The sequence below is a fragment of the Corvus cornix genome, chromosome 1A (genome assembly GCF_000738735.6).
Source record: "Corvus cornix cornix isolate S_Up_H32 chromosome 1A, ASM73873v5, whole genome shotgun sequence".
Lineage (NCBI taxonomy): Eukaryota > Metazoa > Chordata > Aves > Passeriformes > Corvidae > Corvus > Corvus cornix.
Genome location: NC_047057.1, coordinates 42,678,031 through 42,701,899, shown reverse-complemented (window position 1 = coordinate 42,701,899; position 23,869 = coordinate 42,678,031). Strand labels below are relative to the sequence as shown.

Genomic DNA, 23,869 nt, shown 5'->3' with positions numbered 1-23,869 from the left:
GAGTCCACTGGGTGCAGTTAAAATGCAAAGGAGAATATAAAAAAGTGGAATCCTGTGTGGGTGAATAAGCAGTTTCTTTGAAGCTCAAATCTGACACATATTTCAGAGCTCAACAGAAGCAAAAATCAATTCTCAGATTACTCTTCTTTCTGGCTTTGGATGAACTTGAAAGGAGAGCTGACACCAGCATGTACAGACATGTCCACAACCATTTCTGGGCCCTTCACATTTCCAGGAACAGGCAAAAACAACCAACATGAGGAAATAGCTTGGCAGATAGAGCCAGAACGTTGTCTCAATTTTTTTATTACTCTTACCTACTTCAAGTGACTGACCCCTGGAAGACCTGGGGTTTCTCTTTCCTAAAGCTCCAGTTGAATATTTGCCCTCTGGGGAATGTTAGCTACAGATTCTAATGAGAACAGAGACAATGTGGCTCTGCCTTCTGCATCAGTAGCTCCAGGATCAGACAAGTAGAGACTTGTGTTATTCCTCCCCTCCTTACCTTCCCCTCAGCCAACAAACCTCCATTCTCACTTGACGAGTAGAGGAAGAAGAAGATGGAGAGGGAAGTATGAAATGAAGAGCAATTTATTGCTTACCCAGAGAAATTCCCCAGCAGACTAGGGCCACTGGATCACCTCTCAAGCAAAACCTGGGGCTGATATCTGAAGACGTCAAACCATGTGGCAGGAGGAGCCTGAGGTTCTGCTGATGCCCTGAGAACCTGCATGGGATGGGAACCTGGTCCAGCACACTGCTCCACAAATAACAGTGTAATCCATGGTCAAGGGCTCAGCTTCATCTACCCTTGGCCATGAGATGCTGATGGCAGGCTCCCATCCTTACCCATCCTGTGGGCCATCTGTCCAGGAACCACACCTATCCTTCAAACCCAAGCCCTTACTGAAAATGTTCATGTGGCTGAAAGCCTTTGAAAACCATGGGATGGAAATTTTCTATACAAAATGCCATGGTCGGCGGTGGAAAATATTTTGTAGGAAGTTTATTCACAATTATTCCTGTTTAACTGAAATAGAAATGTATAGTGGATTCTTTTGATTATCTAAGTACTGCATTAAGAAAAGCGATTCGCCCAGCATCAGGGGGTTCACAGGCTCTTCCCACCACTTTACATTCTGCTTTGAGCAATGTCCAAACTCAATTTAACATTTATATCCTCTTCCTGGTGTTGTTATGAGGTAATGGTTCTCTTAATCTAAATCTTATCTGCCCAGCTGCAGTTTTTATATTTTCCTCTGACTGTGTTAGTCACATAAGATCAAAGGACATGAGAATTCCGTAAATCTTTCAGAGCTTAAGATTATAAAGGTGGAATCTATTTTATCAGTTAACTTTATTAATGCTCTGCAGTCTGAACTGGATTTGAAATTCAAGTGAGTAGCACTCACTAACAAAAGAAATAAAATGCACCATGAGAAAAATTTGGTCTATTAATGTCTGCTACTTTTCACTTACAATAACAGAAATAGATTAAATGTACAACAAAGAGTGGAGAAAAATAAAGTCTATCTCTTTATTTCTCTCCTTCTCTATCGTTGCTCAAATAAGATATTTATGTATTCATTGTCATTAAAAAATTGGTTTATGATTTTATTCAAGCAATACTCCAATAAAGGCGGAGAAATTAAGTTTATCTGAGTATAAATTGAATATCATCGATCTGTATATAGATCTATCACCTTTCAGAAGGCATCAGTTATGGAGTTTATTAGATTTTAGGCATGAACTCTACAGCAGAAAGAACAGTGAGGCCTGGATTGTGGCTGATGCTTCTGTGTGGTATGTAAATGAATGTGTGCATGGATGTTTATGGACATGTGAGTGTTCCTCTGTAAAACGTCTTGCCAGAAACTTTTCTAAGGATTAGGCAGCTAACCAGCTTCTGCAAGCCTGTCATCATTTGTCCAACCTCTCTCACTGCCTTCCAAAGGGAAATTTTCTCCCCAGGAAAAAGAGTGCTACTTGCTTGCCCAGAAAGGAAATTAAATAACTCAACAATTATGACCAACAGAATGCATTTTGAAGATAGTCAGTCCTGAGAAATTTCATCTTTGTCAGGCTATAATTTCTATTCTCTAGTTAAGTGGTTTTTGAATTTGGGTTGGTTTTAAAAGGTGGAAGCTGAGGCAACATGCCATGTGGCTATGAAACTGTATCACAGGGCAGATCTCTGCCCTTCCTAGTGGTGTGAGCATCCAGGAAGAGACACAGCTCTGGCAACTGTTCCAGCCCTGACTCTGCACCTTATCAAATCCACATCAGCAATATTTAGAAGCCAGAGCACAATTTCTATGCCATGTCAAAGCTCCATTTTGAAAAATGTCCTCACCAAGCAGAGCAGCTTTGCTTTGATGATCCATTACTATGCATAATTTCAGGGAGACATCAAGCAAGGAGGCACAAGTGGTTTTTTGCTATGTGCTACAACAGAGAGAAAGTGAAGAGGAGAAAGGGTTAATTTCTAACCCTCTTGGAGGTGGAGAAAGGCAAAATGGCTGTTACCCTCCATCCACAAAATATGAGTCATTAACATGAAGATATGTTTATTGAAGAGCTTTTAGATCATATTTAAATAGCCCATCTTTAAGGGCTTAGGTACAGTCACAAGTCACAATATTCTTCCACTTCTCATAAAAGTGAGGCAACTAACCTGTGATGTATTTATTCTATACAGCCAATTTTCTATCAAAGACATTTTCATATCTGATCAGTACATATCCCAATCTGCTTATAGTCTCAAATGAATCTTCTGTAACTTCAGAGTTGCAATGAAGAGGAGTGTGCAGCCTTTACATGGGTGGCCCTTTCAGTCAAGAACAGTTCACCAGCACACCTGTATTTTCCAAGACAACCAAAAGCCAAAGAGAGACAAAACATACTTCTCTGATTTTGTGTGACCTAGAAGGAAGACTACATAGTATGTAGATGCGATAAATTGGATTAAACCTCTGCAATGAAGAGAGAGTTGCAAGGTTTCTTTAGGGTAAGATAAGAAGGCTACAAACATCTCTGTGTAACTTTTGGTGAAACCAGAGCAGTGTCTTCATTAAAGGCTTTTATGACCCTATCTAGCTTCACTTGTCCATGGAAAAATGTCTCTGGCTCTTATTATTATTGTATGCATTAAAGAACCAGCAAATGAACTTAGTGTAATAGGAGAGAAGAGAGCAAGGAAGAACCAGAAACACGGAAGAGCCAGAACAAGTACTAGTAGCTATTCTTCAGAAATGCCTGAAAAGACTTTTACAGGACGAGTGTTCCCACAGGAGAGCTTAGAAGTATCACCAAAAGAGTGGTTTCTTAACAAGTTTCTGCTGTGTGAGGGGAAATAGGACTTTGCATACCCCTTTTAAACAAACACATTGGCAGCAAAGATGATCAGTTCCACTCACTCCATCAGTGAGCTAAAAATTATTTTTCTATTGGATCCTAGCCAAAGCTATCTTGTGCCATGGAAAGATCATGATTGATTTCAGTTCCAGTAGATGTTGTCCTTAGGCCCCATACCGAGGCTTCCTATTGCACCTCCCTTAATGCAAGGCTTGCAGAGGGAGACTCAGCCTGGCCTTCATCTGTCCCACTACAGGTTTGACTGGCACTTAACAGCAGTGGCTCTCTAGAGTACAGCAGAGAAACAATGTCATTTCTTACCTGCCTTTGGCCCATGGAGATGAGTCTTGTTCAAGAACTATTTTCCATACAGGTAGAAAAGTATGCTAAGAGAGGGATTTTGAAATCAGTACATCTTTCTGTATCAGAAACTGTAATTTCCTATTAGCAGCTCTACCCAGAGACATCAGAAAGTGAAGTACTTATGTCTTTAAGCTGAATGGCAATTCTGTTGAATTAAGCACATATGCAAGAATTTTACTGGCTGGCTTCTCTTGCAGAGTACATAAACAAATGAAGTCTATTAAAAAATAATGACAATATTCAAAATAATTTGGTCTCAGGCTCAGAACTAAGCAAATTTAGAAATATATGGGTTTGACTGACCTTTTACTGGGGATTAAGATCATGGTGACACACAATTAGTGATGTAAACCAAGAAACATTATGTCTAATTTAGGGACATATATCAGATGTGAGGGAAACAATTGGAGAGAATGGTGTTCAGGAAGAAAGGGTAGCATGACAGATTATTTTGAATGTTTTTGTGCATGTTTATTTTTACACTTAAAGCTAGATCACATAAGTAGCAGAGATCTCTATTATCTCTCTGCCCAGCAATGCACTGAGCAGCTGCAGGGGCAGAGCCGTGCTCATGGAGTTCCGTGTACGTCATGAGATGAGAGCCAGCAGTGTGTGCAGCAGGCACAGCATCAGCATCAGAGCCTCTTAAAGCTCCAAAGGAGCAGCTACATCCCTCACGCCTGTGAGCAATGATGTATTTATACAGTGGGCCCTCATGGCTCCAGGGGATACCTAATTTAAAACTCCAATCATTTAAATTCTCATATATATATATATATTTACTGAAGGGGCTGTGAGCCATTAAAAGGAAATGACTGAGAATAAATGAATTATTGTTTTGAGGAGGTGGCTCTGTGTCCCATTTTTTCAAAATACAAAGGCAGACACATAAATCTCAGGTACTCAGCTGGCAAGATGTAGGAAGTTCAAAGTCAAGGCTGCTACTCTGTCCTTGGTTGACCTTTTGATGCCCTGTGATTTTAAGAACTTCAGTGTGTGTGATCTTGTTTATAAAATGTGTCACAGTACTTATTAACAGGGGTGCAAATTCTGCCTGCCTGCAATGCAGGCAGTTTTTATCTGTTTAGCAGTTGCTTTATCCAGTGTGCATCCAGGATGAAACCGGCCCAAGGCAAAAGTGAATGCCACAATCCTGCCCTTCGTTCTGCAGGTTTGCCCACTCAGTCAGTACCCCTTGTTTACTGCGAGTGGTCTGCATGGACTGATTTAAACCGTCCTTTATCATGTGACAAGAGAGACAGAAATTATCCAGGAAACCATTAAAGCAAGTGCTTATGAAGATGTCTGCTGCATCTGACCTACATTTCACCCATCTGTTACGAATCTGATTTATGGAAAAACTGAAATTATAATACTTTCTGAAAGCCTAAACACTTTTATCTTGGCCTAATTTTGTTGAGTCACGTCCTTTTTTTTGATACCTGTCTGTCTTCTTACTAAACCAAGATACTTACACATAAGACCTAGAATGATAATGTTCCTAAGCCCCAACCGATTATTTTCTCTGATGTCAGACATAAGAGATGCATAACAACATAGAAGTCAGGATAAGGAAATGGTGGAGCAGCACCAAGTAGGAGAAATTACAGGCTTTGCTGTGTGATTGCCAGCTAGAAGCCTTAGCAGGTCAGCAATCTGAATGATTATTTATTCAGAACAGATTTGCAAGGAACCAAGCATCTTTTTGCTAATTTCAGTGTCAGAGACATACAATGCTCTGTCACGTTAGGAAAAGGAGGGGAAAGAGCACAAGTGCTACAGAAAAGGATCTGGGAAATGAAGCTTTAATAAATTCTGCTGCAGTATGCCATCTGTTCCAATGGGAAATCTATGCTATCATAAATCTGAGTGTTGTGGCTAGAAAGACTAAGGGCATGCAACCCAAATTTGTAGACACTGTGTCATGAAAACTACAGGATAGAGCTGAGGCCTTAATGTGATGAGGTTGGACTCTTTTCTGGTTGGGAACACTTCTTGATAATTCTTTTGTCCCCTTTATTTAATTCACTACATAAGCTCAGTAGGTGACAAGGTTTGTAACAAAAAACTAACACAAATATTGACAAAAAATTGACCTGTGTTCATTTACTTTGAGTAATTACCAAGTATAGCAATATGTTTTCTACTCCTTTTGGTGGGCAGAATTTTCACAAGGGGAGGGTTCTGACAAAATCACAGACCTTGGACTCTTAGGGAATAAAAGTCAGGTGGGAATCTGACAATAAAGAGGACTAATGTACCTGGGCAAAATCTGAATCTTTCCTCTCTGTGTCTCTTAATTCCTACCTGACTGAAAAAAAGGTAACAAGAGCAAGATGCAATATAATTAATTATTTTTTAATTAAATTTCCTGTTACCCACAAACCATATTCATGAACAAGGACTCCTTAAAGGTAGCAAAAAGAGACCAAAAATGAGCGTCTGTTCCAAGGAATGGCTAATATAATCTCTTTATTTCTCTTTTTTATTATTCACCTGTGCACAAAATGCCTGCTAATGTTGCTTAGAACAGGGATAATAACATCACAGTCTGGCTAATATGTGTGTTCTGTGACAGAGGTCTTTTGAAAGGGATTTCTGTCTTTCTTCCATGACTACCAATGTCTTCTCCAATGTAATATAAACAAGTTCTAACATAAATACAAATGGAGTTCCTGCTTAACATTTGCTATTTTTCAGTACCATTCAGGTACAGCTAAGTCACAGAAATGCAGTGGAAAATTCTGATATCCATGCAGGATTTTAAAAGAAAAAGGTAACTTATTTTCGCAGAACTGTCACTATCTAGAAAATGTTGTAGCCCACTTAGAACTGGGACAGGAGCTAATGCATACAGGGCATGCAGTATGCAAAAGCATACTTTTGTCAGTGTTGGGCATGTAAGGTCTTACAAGCACACTTTAAAATAGGCCTTCCTTTCCCTGTTCAATCAGCTTCCACAGTTTCCACTGAACCACGTTTTGAAAAATCCTTTATTCAGACACAGAAAACCCCTTTTTTTCACTTCATATATATTCATATACATTTATTGGTGCTGTAAATAGAAGAGATAAGCCTATTAAAATCAGGGTCCATCTCTAAGCAAGAAAGACTTGAATAAAAAATGTGCAGACCAATGGTAAGATGAAAGCTTAGTCATAGCTAGTGACATAAAATAATAATGTAATATATGCTCCTTTTGAAGCACAGGCAATTGTGTGTTAATAGGAATTAAAGTCCACCAGTTTGTTCATGTAGGGCAATTTAAAAATTGGGAATTTTGAATGGACTGGAGGGCTAAGACAGGTTCTTCACATACTGATGCTAGCAAGCTTTTTTTCAACATATATTGCTTACAAAATCTATATCTTTTCCAGATGATCCTTATGACTAACATGCAAGATGCACATCATAGGACTACTGGTCAGAAGTGCTTGACTCTCAATGGTTCTATTGGATCAAATCCCTGGACAGCTTTTATATTCAGTACCCACTGCTTTTGCATTTATTTAGCTCAGGAGCAGGTACCCACTGTAACCAGAATTTAAATTGCTAGAATGCCCCCATGACAAGAATATCATTTCTGTGAGGTGGTTCCAGAAACTGGCCACTTACAGAAATATGGAAGCTAAAGATTGCATGTCCAGCTGTGCTGGGATTTTTATGCACTTTGGAACTGTGATTCATCCATGTCTCTGAATGCTGAAACTGCCTTATTAAGGGGTAGTGCTAAAAAAAAGGTGTTGACATCCATGAGAAGTAGACAATGTATATGTTGTTCAAACCAGGTATAGGATAAACTGTCTCTCTTTACCCTCCCAACACCTTTTGCCCTCAGGTAGAAGAATGGGGAGGATGTGGTGAGAGGTGGCAGAATAGAAGACAAGAAACTCCAGCAGTGCTCAGAAGAGGGAGGGTTGCAGCATCAGAGAAATGCTTTGGAAAACATTTCGGGCTTCTCTGCTACAAAAACTATCTGTGTTTACTAGGTGCTTTGTGATGCACTTGCAAACTGAACAACCTGCAACAGCCCCATGAAATAGGTAAGACAGAGCAAGTTGAAAATAGCAACGGATCAGCAAGCACACAGTGAGCTGTAAGAGAGATGGTTCAAGCTTGTGCTTCATTCTGCAGGACTCATGACCGCAAAGAAAAGGCTTGCCTTGCTGGAGCAAAGGGTAGGAACAGATACACTTACTCAGATTCTCAGTGTGAATCAATGAGTGTAAAAACACAGAAGAACCACAGTGTGTGATATACAATACCTGACAGCATTCACCCAGATATTTCACCTAAAGAGCTGAGGAAAATTTAGGACATAAATAAAAGTGTCTTCTAGAAACTTTGTGGTAGGTTTTCACAATTAAAAGGTAGACTTTCTCAAGGAGTTAAGTAATTGCCATCATGCTGTCTTAAAATCTGAACTTGAAGATGATAGCCACTGAAGAGATTATGGTTTGATTTATCATTTGTATTGTGTAGGACACAGAAAGGGAAAAAAAAAAAAGAAATCTGCCCTGATCTTTCAAAGAAATGTAGGCACCTATCCCTGGGCACTACTTGAATGAATGGAGGCTTTTGTCTGTCACCCTGACTCAGGCACCAAAGATCTAAAGTGCTGTCAGACATCTAAGTCTTTGTTCTTAATAGGAAAACTATTTTATTTCTCATTTATAACAGATCACTACATAGGAAGCCTAACTACTACCAGAAACAAAGCTCTGTGCCCTGTATGCCTGGATGGTCCCTTGCAGGGCAACAAAGTCCTTTGTTGGATCTACACTTGTCCAGTACCACAGCGGACATGACAGATATCACAAAAAATTGGATTCGGATGTCCCAAATGCTAAACTAATAACACCTAAAATTTCTATTTCTCATAACAGAACCTTAGTGGCACAGAAAAGACAGACAATTTGGTTTGTGTACGGTTATGCTGCATTACACATCCTTCTTGAACAGCTCAGGTTCATATTTTGAGGTCATCATCTGAATTGCTGGCACCATTTGAAAGAAAATTGCCTCATTCAGACAAAAACTGGAGACTGCCCATGATTTGCTGAAGAGACAGGACAGTGAATATCCATGGTATAGCTAAGCAATCGTTTTGATCCTCAGTCTGGAAACACAAATGAAGACTAAGTGATTTCCACTGTTTCCATTGGTTGGAAACACTCTGTTTACAGTCTTGTTACTATTATATAATAGAAATTGTGAAAAAAAAGGGGATAAATATCGAGTTTGTTGAGAGTAATTATGACAGGCTGACATCAGAATAGTCATCCATCAAGCTGTCTCTTTGGTCTATATAAAGATTATCAAATACATGGTATTTCAAAGTGCTAATCTCTGCCTAAGTAATGCGTTAGCAGCTGTACTGTATTCCTAGGAGAGGAGTCCTTCTTTCCCAAGAGCTCGGGAAAGCATCCCACTCATGAGGGATGTTTCCACATCCCTCTGCTGCCACAGGACTCTTTTTCTCTTACTTCTATTGAATCCATAGTTAAAGTGGAAAGTCTGTGAGTGTTCCCTCGTAACAACTTGTGCAGAATTTTGTCTACAACACCTACAGAGAAGGTCAAAGGGAGATTGGTACATCTGACTCAGGAAGGAAGGACTGAATCAGCTATACAAACAAAATAAATCTGTATTATGGGGTAAAGAGATTGACCTTTAGACATGGCAACGATAGCAGAGTGGAACAGTCATAAAGTTAACCAAATGATTTGGTTTATGACAAGCTTGAATCAAACTGAAAAATCTTTTTTTAATCTTTCATTTCTGCAATGCATTGTTGCAGCATTAAATTGTCTTCTGTGAACAAGTTTTAGTTAGGTATCTAACAAAATGAAAAATCCCACATTTGTTGCATAATAAGTCCTGAGCTGGTTTGGGGTCGGATATCTCCTGGACTTTATTTCTTAAACATAAAAATTACCAGAAGTTCCCAGAATTAAAGATTTGTAATCCTGGGCATTGTGATAAATGGTTACAGGCTGAAAATGTGAACTTAGCTAAAATGAAAAATTCCCTATACACAGCAACAAAAAAAACACTCAGAATTTTTTTCAAAGTGGGACCTTAAAAGCCAAATGTATAACTCTTTAGATTTTTACAGAGTACCAGTGATATATGGACTGGAGTACATTTTCTGTGCAGACACACCTGAGTTTGTTCCACAGCACTAAAAACACTGTGCAGTTTACCCTTGAACCTGAGCCCTACAAGCCACTTTAGATCTGAAAACATCATGACCAAGAACAAGGAGCAAATATTAGGCATTGCACAGACATGTGAAATGTGTCTTGCTGTAAGGAGTCTGCAATACAAATAAACAAGATAGGGAATGACAGGAGGAGATAACACTGAGGAAGTGATTTGTCCAACAATGGCTGACTGCAGTATAGCATCTGGCTCCCCACGCTTCATAAGTTCAAGTCACAAGTGTTTTTGCCCATTTTACAGGCTTGTCCAAATACAATTCTGATACTTATTTTAGAAGTCTTAGTGTCAAAACATAGTGTTATTCACTTACCAATGAGATTAAAACACCTTTAAACACCTCAAATCATTCCACATACCTAGTGAGAAAACTACAGTTTATAGATTCTTGTGCTCCAGACACCAGTGGACTGTCTTTATTCTCTCTTCTAATGAGTGATTAAATGATCAATGTAAAGAGACATGTATCCTATCACCTGGGAAACCGTGTTCTTAAAAGGTTGTTCATTTGGACACTACTGGTCAGAGTACCACGGGGCATGGAAACAGTGGTGCTTCCCAAAATAAAAAGAGAATGTGTAGCCAGAGCATTGATCTAAGGCAGTTTGTGCCTTCTTTCTACCAAGGTACAGTGCAGGATGCTTTCAGGAAAGATGCCAATCCTCTCATAATGGATAATTGTTTTAGACTATTCTGTTGTCTACGAGTGCTGAATCTCATCTTAATGGCAGCTTGAGATATGTGGTCTGCTACATAATAGGACATTATCTGAGAAGTTCGTTCCTCTTTTTACATTCTCAGTAGGCTTTGGGGAATAACAGATGCAGACAACTGACAGAAAAACATTTTTACTTCCTTTGCCCTTCCTCCCCTCCCAAAAGAACTGCTGGGAAGACACCCATTACCTCAGTTTGCAAACACACAATTGCCTCAGTCAACTGAGCGGGATGGAGAGGAAATGCAAGGGCAACCCACAAGTCTGAAACATAAGCTGTCCTTTCTCTGGCTGGCTACATGGCAGAGATGAGAAGCTGTCTGAGACAGACATAAGTGATATTTCAGTACCATGAACTCGCCAATCATTGTCACCTCTCTAAGGCAGGTTTACAGTGTATGCCAGAAAGCTGCTTCTAGTGACTGAACTGGTAGGTCCAGTGCAATGGGACTAGTTTGGAATTACTGGCTCAAATCCAGGACAAAAGTATTTAATCCTGAACTATCTCCTCTTAGTCTCTTGCCTCTGTAATGTCTTTAAGTGAAAGACATGCACAGTAGCAACATGTTCAGGCCTTGCTGGTGGTTAATGCCACGAGTTTCTAGCTCAACAGAGCTCAACACTAATTCAAAGACAAGCATTAGATACTGCTGATTTACTTTTCTGAGCATTTTGCCTTCCTTAAGGGAATGTCAGAAAATATCATTGATAAATGAATGTTTTTTCTTAATGCTCTAAACTTCCAAGGTGATTAGAGGTTCTAGAGAATATTGTGGACATGTCAAGGGCAATGCCAGCAGCACTGCGTAAAGAAGCACATCATCCAAATCAGTAGAGACCTTTAACCAAACGCTTGAGTCTCTCAACTGTGAGGAATAAAGAGCTAGGGGCATGATACTGGAGGTGAGAAGGCTACTGAAGGCATTCTTGGGGATGATCTTTTATATTCTCCTAGAAAATAAAAGACTTCCAGGGAGAGGAAACAAAAGACCTGAACAGCAGGAATATTTTGGGACTGAAGCCAGGAAAAAGAGTCAGTAACAAAGACTGGTAATTTTGCATGAATTGCTGTTTTGTGTTGTTGAGCACCAGGACACAGCTGGTGTACTGGCGAACCTGAGGTTTTGTATTAACTGTATTGAAATGATAATGAAGTTTTTATTTTATGATTGCAGATGTTAGTGGATTATTGTTATTAAGCCTATTAGTGTAATAGTACAAATATGAGTTTCCTTTTTCTTACCATCTTATTTGTTGTAGGCTAAATTAAATTTAGATAGGTATTAAATATTTTAAAACAACATAAAGGTCAATTAAGGAGATAAAAGCACAGAGAAGAAGGTAGAGTATTTTGTTTCAAATTCTTGAGAATTTGGAGTGAACTTACTGCCTTCTGCTATTTCACACTGGACATGCACTTAGTGGTTCTGGATGGTGATCCCAGGGACAGTTCGGGCAAAAAGCTTGTTTCATGAACCATTGAAAGAGCAATGGTCTGTTTTGCAAACCGCTTCCTCCCTGTGCCTCATTTGAAAAAAAACAACAAAACAACTAGAACTGCAAAGTATCTAACTTCCTGGAACATCTAGATTTCTGCCTGTCTAATGTGGAACATCTCAGAGCTGCTCCGTTTTCAGAGAGGAGGGTCTTCCTGTTCACATTTTCAGTGAATCAGTCTTTGTCTGAGTATCTCAGCTGAACACCCAAAAGGCTAAGCCTGATTGTCAATATTAGCTTATTTTCAGAATAGAATCCTAGAATCGTTAAGGTTGGAAAAGACTTTTAAGACCATTCAGTTGAGCCATTAAAATACATCACTTATTATTCCAATTATTTATTGGCATTATAATACGTAACTCATTAGTCACCATGGGTATAATATAAAACACGTCAAATGGGTATACCATGACATTTGACTTACTATGTATGTTTTAGGTATACATTACTTACATTAAGGCAATTCACTACCCTTATGAACTTGCAATCTCTCTGACCATTAGACAACAGTTAAGGACTTTCCCTGTACCACCCAGTGGTTGCTCCCCGCTAAGCAGCAGGATTTTTTTAAGACAGTACTTTCTGCCAAGTTACACTTACAAATGTGAAGCCCTGTTTTTTAATACACCTTTCCAGGCTGTTATGTGTAGCCTTTGGCAGCTAACCAACCAGGCAGTGACAGGTGGTGGGGCACCAGAAGAAAGTCATGCTGCAATACAAGTAAGCACTGCGCTCTGACATGGGAATCTAGTACAGGAATCCTCAATTATGTTCAGAGCAAAGAAAATTGCAAAAGGATAATTCCACCCCCTTGTTTGGCTACAGGCATTTGGCTGTGGCTGATCCAGTGTCTGCTGATTCCCCTGAAGCCTTACCTAGGGCACAACACCCAGACAACATGTAACTGTTAAAATGAGCCTCTCTCTTTGCTCATGTGCGTGATCAGCCAGTTCAGCCACAAAATCATGATAACTGATTTCTCCCAGAGAGTACTAAGGTTTACTCTTCCTCTGAGCTGTGAATAAGGCCTCTGCTTTCAAAAGGAGGAATAAACTCTTGGTTTGAAGACCTTGGGAAAGAACTTTAAACTCTTGTCTGTCTATGTGTGTACCTTGAGACATATAAACAAAATAAAACAGACACCGAAAACCCAGTTCTTGGAAATGATAAAATAAATATTTTCCACTTCCTTTTAACTATAGGAATTTATCAGATGTACTTTGTACACCACTCTCTCATCAAGAAAATTCGTAATGATAAATACCTTGAAAAACATCTGGTTAGACACAAGGTTTACAATTCTTAATATTACTACTTTGTTTTTAGCAGTTCTTACTTAGTTTTATTCATTTTGCAATGAAAAAATGTTATTATAGAAAAAGCAGTGAAAAGGTTGATTGAGAAGTGATGGCTGTAAGGTGCAGGAAAAGACTGGTCAGACTTTTTTTATTTTCTTGTGAATCTCCCTAGGAGCAGAGCCACATAGAAGAGTCTGTATGTGTGTGCTGTGCCCGTGTGCATGCATTTTATGTATACTTGAGCATTTGTACAGATATGCACAAACAAACTTTTATCCATTCTTAAAGAAGCTGTAGCCCAGTTTGCCACTTGAAGGCAGTCAGAATAAAATAACCATTAATCTTCCAGCACAGCATAGGCAGTGACAGGGTAAGCTCCCACATTATGCTGCCAACAAGCTTCCTGGACTGAGAAGTCCTTTCCTTTTTTGCCCTCTTGGCTGAGCCTACCTATAGACATGCCAACAAGCATTAAGAGTTATAGTGTTTGCTGTTATGACACCTGACTCATCAAGGTACTAAACCACCTGCTTGATTTTGAGCATGGGAAATATTTAATTATCCAGGCACATTCTCAACTCCCGTAGCTGAGCAGGCATGGGATTAGTCAGAAAACATAACTGGCAGCACTTACTCTCTCATTTCACACAGACTAACAAATGGTGACAGCAAAGAGTCACTGCTTTCCTGGCCTGTATCTGGATTGTTGCATTAGAGCCAACAGGCAAATAAACATTTTCTGTAAGTCTTGTACTCTCAGATTTTTTTATACATTCGTTTTAATTCAGGCCAAATTTCTGTTTCCAATATGTACAGGCAGTTTCCATTGCTTTATAAAAGATTGTATTTGCAACCATGGAAGGGATGTATATTCCACTCTTACCATCAGTGATGTTGAAGCTGCACTTTACTGCAGCAAAGTTTATGGCTCTTTAGCAGGTCAAAGCCTAACAGTAAAGTGCTACAATCTTAGTGAGAAGACCATGTTAAAATGCAAGTGGAAATGGGAATAATCCTTTCCTTCAAAGTACGGAAAGTTATACAAAAATTATTGACCTCAAAAAAAGTGGACAACTTTGACCTTTCCCTGAAGTATATGTCTGTCAAGAGGCAAGGTTGAAAAGGATTATATCAATTTATTTTTGTTTCTTTCACTATATCAATTTATTTCTGTCACATACTTAGTACTGAGAAGCAGAGTGCTGCTCCAAATGGTTTCAAAACGAACATAGTAGCTTAGAATCCCCACACTGCAGACAAAAAGTAAAAAAAAAAAAATTGTGAGATGAGCTGTAAGGGCATGCCAAGGGATTCCGTTGAGTATTTAAGGTGGTCTTGCATTTGTGTCAACAGACTCTGGTTGATTTAGCATGATTATACTGATACGTAATTTAGTTGATGGCAGTTTGGAGCTAAAAGTGCCTTGTGATTTCAATGCATATCGTAGTACTGAAGCAAGGCCAACAGAAGATTCACATACCAAGCAGTTCTGCAAAATCAAGTTTTATTGGTTCATTTTGGAAGTCCAGAAGACATTCAGTGAAAATATAAGGACTGCTTTCCGAAGCTGATGTTACATGACTCGAAACAGCATGTATCTACCTTAATATCAAACCCACGCAAACGTTCTCTGTCACTGCTTAAAATTATACTGAAAAGCTTAAAAATTAAAATCTTACAAACAAGTCAAAGTAAAACCTTGACATTAAGTACATAGCTATTTCACTCTTCAGTTGATTTGGTTATGGATGCTAGGACAAAAACATGAATCTGACTAACTAGAAATAAGTGGATTTCTTATTAAAACTCATTCACAGAAAGTTCTGCCAGGAGCTAAACCTGCCCAAATGCAATCTTGACTTGGGCACATGTCCAGTAATAATTGAACAAGAAAATGAACAAGAGATTAACCTTTTTGAAACAGTCTCTGAAAGCAGAATTTCCACAGTTTCACACTATGGCAACATGAATCAAGGGACCACCCCTCAGTTATACCTGTAATGACAGTGCTGCTCTACCTTTATCATTAGCAATGACTTCTCTTCTGCAAAGGGTTTAGATTTCAGAGAGTTTACTTCTGGCAGAGTTCACTGCCTAGCTGGAAGTACTATCTTCGATAACAAGGAAGATGCACATCAGACTGTGCATTATTAACTACTCATGACCCTCAAAAGACCTGCTCAAACTTTTCAGATTGATATTACATCTTTGCCTGATTTCTACTAATTATAGTAGAATAATTTGCTTTACTAGCACTGCAAAATTAATCTTATATTTGAAAGAAATATTGTAAATTCAACCAGATGCATGAGAATGTTCTGTGTCACATATATATAACAAACTTATCAAACAAATATATGTTAATTATCTTTTAAAAACTGCTTGAATCATAATTTTAAGCAAGTACAAATAAGAAAATTAAATAACAGCAGCATCAACAATCCAATAAGAACTGGAAAAAAATATTGTCAGTATTGTTTTCTGCTAAATTAGCATAAAAAATGTAATCCAGTTTTTAAAAAACAAGACAGAAAATACCCAGTGTATGGTGTTCTTCAAGACCCAGGGCTCAGAACAGCAGCCAGGTGAAAGAGATGTTACAGCACCCTGGGATGCCAAAAAGTTCTGTATTTACTTCTTCTCTTTCTGAATAGAAATTTCACACTGGATATGAGCTGCCCTCTTAGCAAACGCTTTTCTCAAAAGAAATGCATTTTATGGATTTTTTCTATATTGATAATTTAGTATTTTCCAGTTTCAAAGCATTCCACTTACCTCTCTGCAGTTCAGCACGGTTTCTTATCAGGCATTTCATCACAGTGCCAAAAACCCAACCAAACAGGTGGCCACCACATCAACATGGCACCAGACCAACATTCCTCAGGCCAAATGTCAGCCATCAGCTTATCTGAAGTCACTGTAACATCTAATCTTCTGAGAAATCACCTTTACTTGTTAAAATAGAGAGGGTAATGTTCTACCCAATTCTCAAAGATTTGACAATGACACTGCTTTTAAATTTTTAACTCCCAAGTTTTGTATAACCATCTTCATATCTCCAATTCTTTGGGAAATTTTAGTTTATTTAGAAGTATTCTATAAATTTTCTTATACATATTCCTTCCAGAGCTGATGCTAACATAGAGCTACTGGATATGTGTGAATTTTTACAGTTTTCCTTGAGCAGTTTCTGAAGGTTGAGTTTATTTTGTTGACAGGAGACTGAGCATGTGCAGATGTTCCTATTTTATGAGTAGCAGCTTTGGAGTGTTAAGACTAATTCCAGTTGTGTGAAGGATACAGAGAAAGCAAAACAAAATTGCATTTTTTAATTCACTGCAGGCAAATTGCTACTGACCTTGAGGAAACTGTAAGAGAAGTGAGTTTGTGGGAAGTAATTTTTACTTAACCACCATGTGTAATTCTGCTTACACTACTGCAGAACCCTGTGAGGAAGTCAACATGAACCAAAATTTAATACACAATATGAGAACTATTAACATTTAATTTGGGATTATTTTATATAGATTAGTTTTGTATCAACAGTAATGAGTGCTTTGTTTCAGATTGTGGCAGTATTTATTCTTCACTGTACACTGACTGTAGGGTGATTGACAACTTCAAACTAAATGCCAGTAGCCCAAAATAATGTACTCCCTCTCTCAGCTTGTGCTTGAATATTCAAAACTGCAGATGTAGGAGTAAATTAGAAGACAGAGAAGTATAAAAAAGATTCAAATCTTACTGAGATTCAAGGTGCCGGATGTTTGACATTGGTTCACCTCATGAACTCTCTCTCCTTGGATAATTGCAATCGGACATTATCATGCCACAGAAAGGTTTCAAATTTAAGATTCTAGGCTTGAAAATTCTGTTCCATAATAATTCCCATAGAGTAGACCAATGAACTACTATGCTTTTCTCACCCTCTATGGACTTGCTGGATTAAATCCTGAACATGCATTTTTAAGAGATCCTTATTCAAATAAATAAATAAATAAATAAATAATCTAATTATTTAAATCAGAGAGCCCAGTGAGGCTGATTCCTTCAATGTGAGGTTTTTGACCAGAATTGTATCAGCAAGGTTCATTGTGCATATGCCTCTCCACATGTCCAGTAGGCTGCAACCACAGCATTGAGTCCACGTGGATATGTCAATATTAAGCAATATTAATGGGTGCAAAATGAGTTTAAGACCCTATAATCTCACTTGCATAAGCAAACTACATGCTTGTGCAACAATTTAGCATCTGGTTTTACAGCAATAATAAATTATTCATGTTCATTACTGCACTACTGCAATGGATAAAAAAGGAAAACCCACTTCAAAATGAAGACAGTCTGCAGTTACATCTTAACAGCCTTACACTTAGCACAGAAGAATCTGTGATACTTACCACTTCTGTTAAGTAAAATGGAGGCTACTCAAAATGAAAGAAGAAATGTTCCCCCACCCTCTGTCATGGCTGATCACCTGGAGAAAAGGCTTAACAGACTTAAATTTAATCATTCATGAATGTGGAGCATCAGTCAAAAGCTACAGCCTCCCCCTCTGAAAATTAACTAACAGATATTTTTGCACATATTCAGGCTGTTAGGCTTTGCAGAAGATTGCAGAAATAGTATCAAGTGACTTCAGCGATTCTGTAGACTCCATGGTCATGCAGTAAGTATGGAATATTTGAGTCTTTCCAGTCCCTAGTTAATATCTCCAGGCAATAAATATCAGTCTGTAAAGAAAGGAAAGAATCTGGCAAGTACAGTGAGGGTGCCATGGATTCCTTCTCTGAATTGCTTCATAATGTTATGGAGACTAATAAGACATTGTGAGACCTATAAAAATAATTTCCATCAATATATTTTTTCACTGCCATGAAGTATTGCACCTTTATGATTAATCCCTTCATCACAAAGAAAAAAATTAAAATGCTGACCTGAAACAGATTTACTGGTTTCTTTGACATGTCAGTATGTGAGTAGAATAATGGTTGTTTTGCACAGTAAGAAAAATCCAAACTATTTCCTTCCCGCTTCTGCATTTCATTCTAGGTGTAGGATGAGTGAATGTTCAGTACATAGAGAACATGCAAAATACAGGTCAGATTATCAATATATGGTATCTGGCCACAGCCCAGCACAATCCAGAATTACTCCAATTTACACTAACTTATAAATATGTCCTAAAAGTAGAACTATCTATAAGATTGATATCTCTGTGCCAGTGGCAGAGCAGAAACAAATAACAGATGCAAAACAGATTAAGTGTATATCAGACTTTTTCTGACATGTAAAAATTCAGTGAATTAAAAAGCAAAATGTTTCAGAATTGGGATTTTTTTCGTATTTCAGGGCATCTTTAGTGTAGAGCTGAATGAAATTTGGAAACCAGCCTAGAATTGCAACAGAATAAAAGAGAAACAGAACAGGGAGGTGGCAGAACTGTTGATGGTGTGATAACTCCTCCCCTGGAGCCATGATGAGGGTCTAAACACCAATCAAGGAGGAAGTGGTAAGTGTTCAATGCCCTAGATAGCCCAATGGAAACTTTATGTAAGCTAATTTTTCTCTTTAAAATGAGCAGCACTAGAGTGTTTCCTTTCTTCACAGGTATGCCATGATTTGGGTGATAGAAATAGCAGTAGCCATGCTAGAAAAACAGGAGGCCAGGTGGGTTGATTTTTCTCAGGAAGAAATTGTGGGAAACAAAGAGATCTAAAAAAATAAGTAGTAGTGTTGCCATAGAAAATGACAAGCTAATAGAAAGTTAAGCATAAATCATAACATGGCACAGAGTGCTTTACGTTTACAGTTGCAGGGGTGCAATGCAGCCCTTGCAGACACACCTAGTGTAAATTTTAAATTTTATTTCAGGTCCTGATCTCAGCGGTAGAAGAGGCAGTCACCAGCTCAAAGGAAGCTGCAAAATATGCCCCAGAAGCAGACCAATACAAGGGCAGCTAACTTGAGCCGTCATGATGATGATAGCAGGTCCTGAATTAGCCAGCTTACAGGAAGATCAGTTGTTTGGCCACAGCAACTATATCTGAGCATTTGAAAAGGCCAATGCAGCTGTGACTCAAAGCCCACCAGGCTACAAAACAATTCCTCTCTCAACTAAGTACTGTTTTTACGTTTTGTTCAGCTGTTGGGTTTTCATAATGTTATGTATGAGGAAAAGGGAATAAAAAAAGTCAACTTGAGGAAGTAACCAGTTATGAAGGATTAAAGACCTGATACTGTAACGTTTTAAGTCAAAAATGTTTGCTTCTTTGGGTTTCAATAAGTAGCAGCTCCTAGGCACATGAGTCAGCATGTACCTTTGCCTTGTGCAGTCCTGTATTTCAGTGTCCCCAGGATAAATGGCAGAACAACGGCAAGGCGAATGATCTGCAACTATTCCATAGGTTGTACCAGGCACAAGAATCCAAAGCAGAGTTTCAATGTGATACAGTATGGCAATGCCAGAATTTCTGCATCTTCTAAGCCCTACATCAGATCTGGGCCAGCATGATTTGCAAGAAAAAGCAGCTGCAGAATATGTGCTCTCCTACACTGTTAAGTTTATTCTGAAAAATACTCTATTCTTTTTTTTTCCCAAAATGAAAAACAGCAACAACAAAAAAAAACCACCAAAAAACCAAAAAATCAATCAAACAAACAAACAAAAAACATCACAAAGTGGTGAGGTATAGGAAGAGAACATGCATGTCTCAGGAATGATCAGTTTACAAACAGGAAGAACAAAGAACCAGTCTTACTTATACAGCTTTAACAAGCAGACTCCAATTCACATAGTTAATCTAGACTTGTCAGTGTACTTTAATTCTTGAATAGAAGTCTCAGCTCTCTAGAATCACAGGTCCTGACTTAGTGGGTTTGAAAATTAACACTAAAGCACTCAGCTAACCTTCTTTTCCCTGTTTTTAAGAAACTTTCAGTTCTACATCTCCAGGAAATGTGACCAGATATCTTGAAATGAACATAATTCTTAATTATTGCACTGACAAGTTGCCATTTTTAATGAGTTTGATATTTCATTTCCATGAGCCTGATGTGCTGAGAGAGGCTATGTCTTGTCTTTATTTCAGAGAGCAGGGGTCATCATCCAATCACCAATACATCCCACACATAGTTAAATAAGTCCACCACAGATCTTTCTCCTATAATTATAATGCAAGGTAACTATGGTAACGATAGTTGGCAAATCTTGCCTTTTAAATGGCTTCTGTTGCACAGGTTTTTATATCTTCTTCCCCCTCCCCCTTCCTACACACATTTTCTTATTATAACAAGAAGATATGGGTAACTATTATGAGATCTATGGATTCCTGTCCTCAGCACTACTGAAGATCATGGCTTCATCAAGATTGACAATTGCATTGAACCCAGTCAGCTTAGATTGCTTTCATATTTTCTGTATTCAAAATTCCTACATCTAAGATTCCTGCTTATTAATACCTTCACTACATCAATTTGTATTCCCCTTTTTTACCAAGTTCTAACATTACTGAGCTGAATCAGCTTCAAAAAAGATTAAAATCATGACATTTCATGAATGTTTGGCATCTCCATTTAGAATTAGAATGCATAGAAATTTTCCTCTTTATGTAATTATGGGTGCTCATACTCTGTCTGAGCTAAGAAGAACTTAAAAGAAGGCTACTCAGATTCTGTAGAGAGTGTTGTCACTTACTAGTATTTTGACCTGAAGGGAAGACTGTGGTAAAACGCTGCTGCACCCAAAGGTCTGTGTTGCCTGTGAGCTCACTGGCTGCATCTCCTGTCTTAAACTTTTTTCCACTGACTCACCTTTGATTTTTGGCAGATTCTGAACACACTATTCATTATAACACTGGTGATGTGATCATAGTATATACAGCACTACTTGCTTTTTAGAACAAAAGAGTACTTTGTTCTTCTGACTAGTTTAAGATGCATTATGCTTCTTCTATCCATCAAATCACTTCATTTTAAACCTGTACATGATGTCAAATTGTGCTTAAAAATTTTGGCTGCACGTTACTTGTAGTCAAAAGTACAAAAATTCAAGGGCAGACTTAAAGGGCTAAGAAGAAAGCCATTGATCTTCTAATTATAAAATGCATTGCTATCAGTTATCAGTACAATGTTATCAGTTCCCTGATTATTGGAGGAGTAAAGCTGAAAAACATAAAAATAAAACTAGAGCTCCAGTGTGAGAAGAGATATGGAAAAAAACATAGGTACACAACCTGATCTATTAAATTATCTCTATATTTGGGGTTTTAAAAGGCTTAAAATTACAATGATAAAATTCCAGTGGGTTAAAAAATGAAATCTATGGACTAAATTCAGCTGTGATATAAATCTAGAGTAATTCAACTGTAAGCAGTGGTGATGTTCCAGATTTACACCAGTGTAATTGAAACCAGAATCAGCATCATTTATTAAACTCTAGAGGCCATGTTCGTCTCTCAGTATGTTTATTTAAGTCTCATTAGCTACTGAGAAGGAACAGTATACCTAATGGCATGCAATGGATAGCAGACATAGAAGCAGGGAAGGCAGAGGGATTTTCAGGGCTCAAGAAAGGCGGTCTGTTCCCCAGGAAAGGGATAGTTGTCCCTCTCTAATTCAGTCATGTTATTTATTGCCATGGTTTTGTTTGGAGTAGAGTTAAAGCTGGTAGAGTGTGGTGATTTGGATTTAGTATGAGAATAATATTGATAACACAGTGATGTTTTTAGTTTTTGCCAAGCAGTGTTTAGACTAAGTCAAGGACTGTTCAGCTTCTCACGCTCTGCCAGTAAGAAGCTGGAGGGGCACAAGAAGCTGGGAGGGGACATGGCCAGGACAGGTGACCCAAACTGGCCAAAGGGATATTCCATATCATATGGCATCATGCTCACCATATAAACTGGGGGAAAAGCTGCATTGTGCATCACTAGTTTTATATATTACTATTATTATTAATTTTATCAATATTTTATCTTCTTCCTGTTCTGTCCCTTTAAACTATCTTTACCTCAATCCACAGTTTTTCTCACTTTTGCTCTGCCACTTCTCTCCCCCATCTCACTGGGGAGGGCAATGACTGAGTAGCTGTTTGGGGATTATTTGTCAACTGGGCTTAAACCACAACATTTACAGAGCCATAGAAAAATAGCAATGACAACATACAGGGAGATAATAAAGTTACAATTATTATATCTGCATCTATCACATTAAAGTGTAGCTAAAGAGTTCTAGTTTACTTTGATAGAACACTGCCAGTGAAAAGTGCAGCCTTTTGAGAGGATTTTGGTCTCTTCTCCTACCTATGCCTCTTTTATTCAGACCTGTAGACACCTATGTTTGAGGGCCTATGTTGAGAACAGGTTCTTCTGGGAACGGGACAAAAGATGCAATTTAACAGTTGCTAGATAGGCTCTGTGCTCTTGGATCTTGCTGCTAGAATCATCGCTCTCAATAAAAGAAATAGAAATCATTTGATATCTGTACTAGTTACAAATACAGCTACAGTAAAAAGTAGAGAACCCAAGAAAAGAAGAGAGAACCCAGGGAAATGCAAAATTAACAAGCCTATGTGGCTAAAGAAAGACTCAAATTTATCATAAGAAATATTTCACAGCAATTCCAGAGTTTCTTATTTTATGGACTCAGAGACTTCAATTCCTGTATTTCTGAAGTAGATCTCCCTACATTGAAAATCATTCTCTCTGAATTTTGTAAATATGCACACATTTTATAGCACAATCTGAGCACTAAATTGGAGAAATAGAGAAGCCTTACATACCCATCTCCTTCATCCTGGGATTGTCTTGTCAGTCTGAGTTAACCTAAAGATACCCTGATGTTGTTGCAGAAGATAGTTCAGCCTTGCTCTTTCTATTACACTAGCCAAAAGATCACTCTTATCTGAAGATTTGGAAACCTCTGAGGTCTAAGTTTTTCATTTGTTTTATGTGAAACTCCATGCTTCATTGTAACAAAAATCACAATAGATGTGTCTCAGCAATGCACTTTCCTTTCCTTGGCTTAGGTTACTTTCACCTTCCTAGTACTAGCCATTCAAGAAGACCCCTAGTTTATTTTACTCTTAAGTCATAATTTGCAGCACCAAACTGAGGGTTTTAGTATATATTCCTTGAGCACATATAATTCCTTATGCATGAAAATTACATGCAGTCACAGAAACTAAAATGTAGTCTTGCAGATGTAAATTCCTTAAGGAAGGCATTTTACTTTGCTTTTTGTACAGGCCAGAAAGTAAAGCCCTAGTTCTTCTATGAACCACTCATATTGGTGAAAGGTCTCAGAAATTACAAAATATATACATAAAAAGGTATTTTAAATCTTTCCTTCCCTCCACCCTCTCTAAAAATTATGTTTCTGAGCAGTTAAATCTTGTTGGCCAATGGTGGAAGAGCTGCATTTT

General features: G+C 38.2%; 1 long non-coding RNA gene across 2 annotated transcripts in view; it reads right to left on the bottom strand.

Annotated features, from left to right (window-relative positions):
- LOC104698434 overlaps nt 1-17,465 on the bottom strand; it is an 86,690-nt gene extending 69,225 nt beyond the window's left edge. For both annotated transcript variants that reach the window (XR_005604555.1, XR_005604557.1), the window contains exon 1: nt 16,225-17,465. This is a non-coding gene — a long non-coding RNA (uncharacterized LOC104698434). The remainder of the gene's footprint in view (nt 1-16,224) is intronic.
- Nucleotides 17,466-23,869: the final 6,404 nt, after the last annotated feature.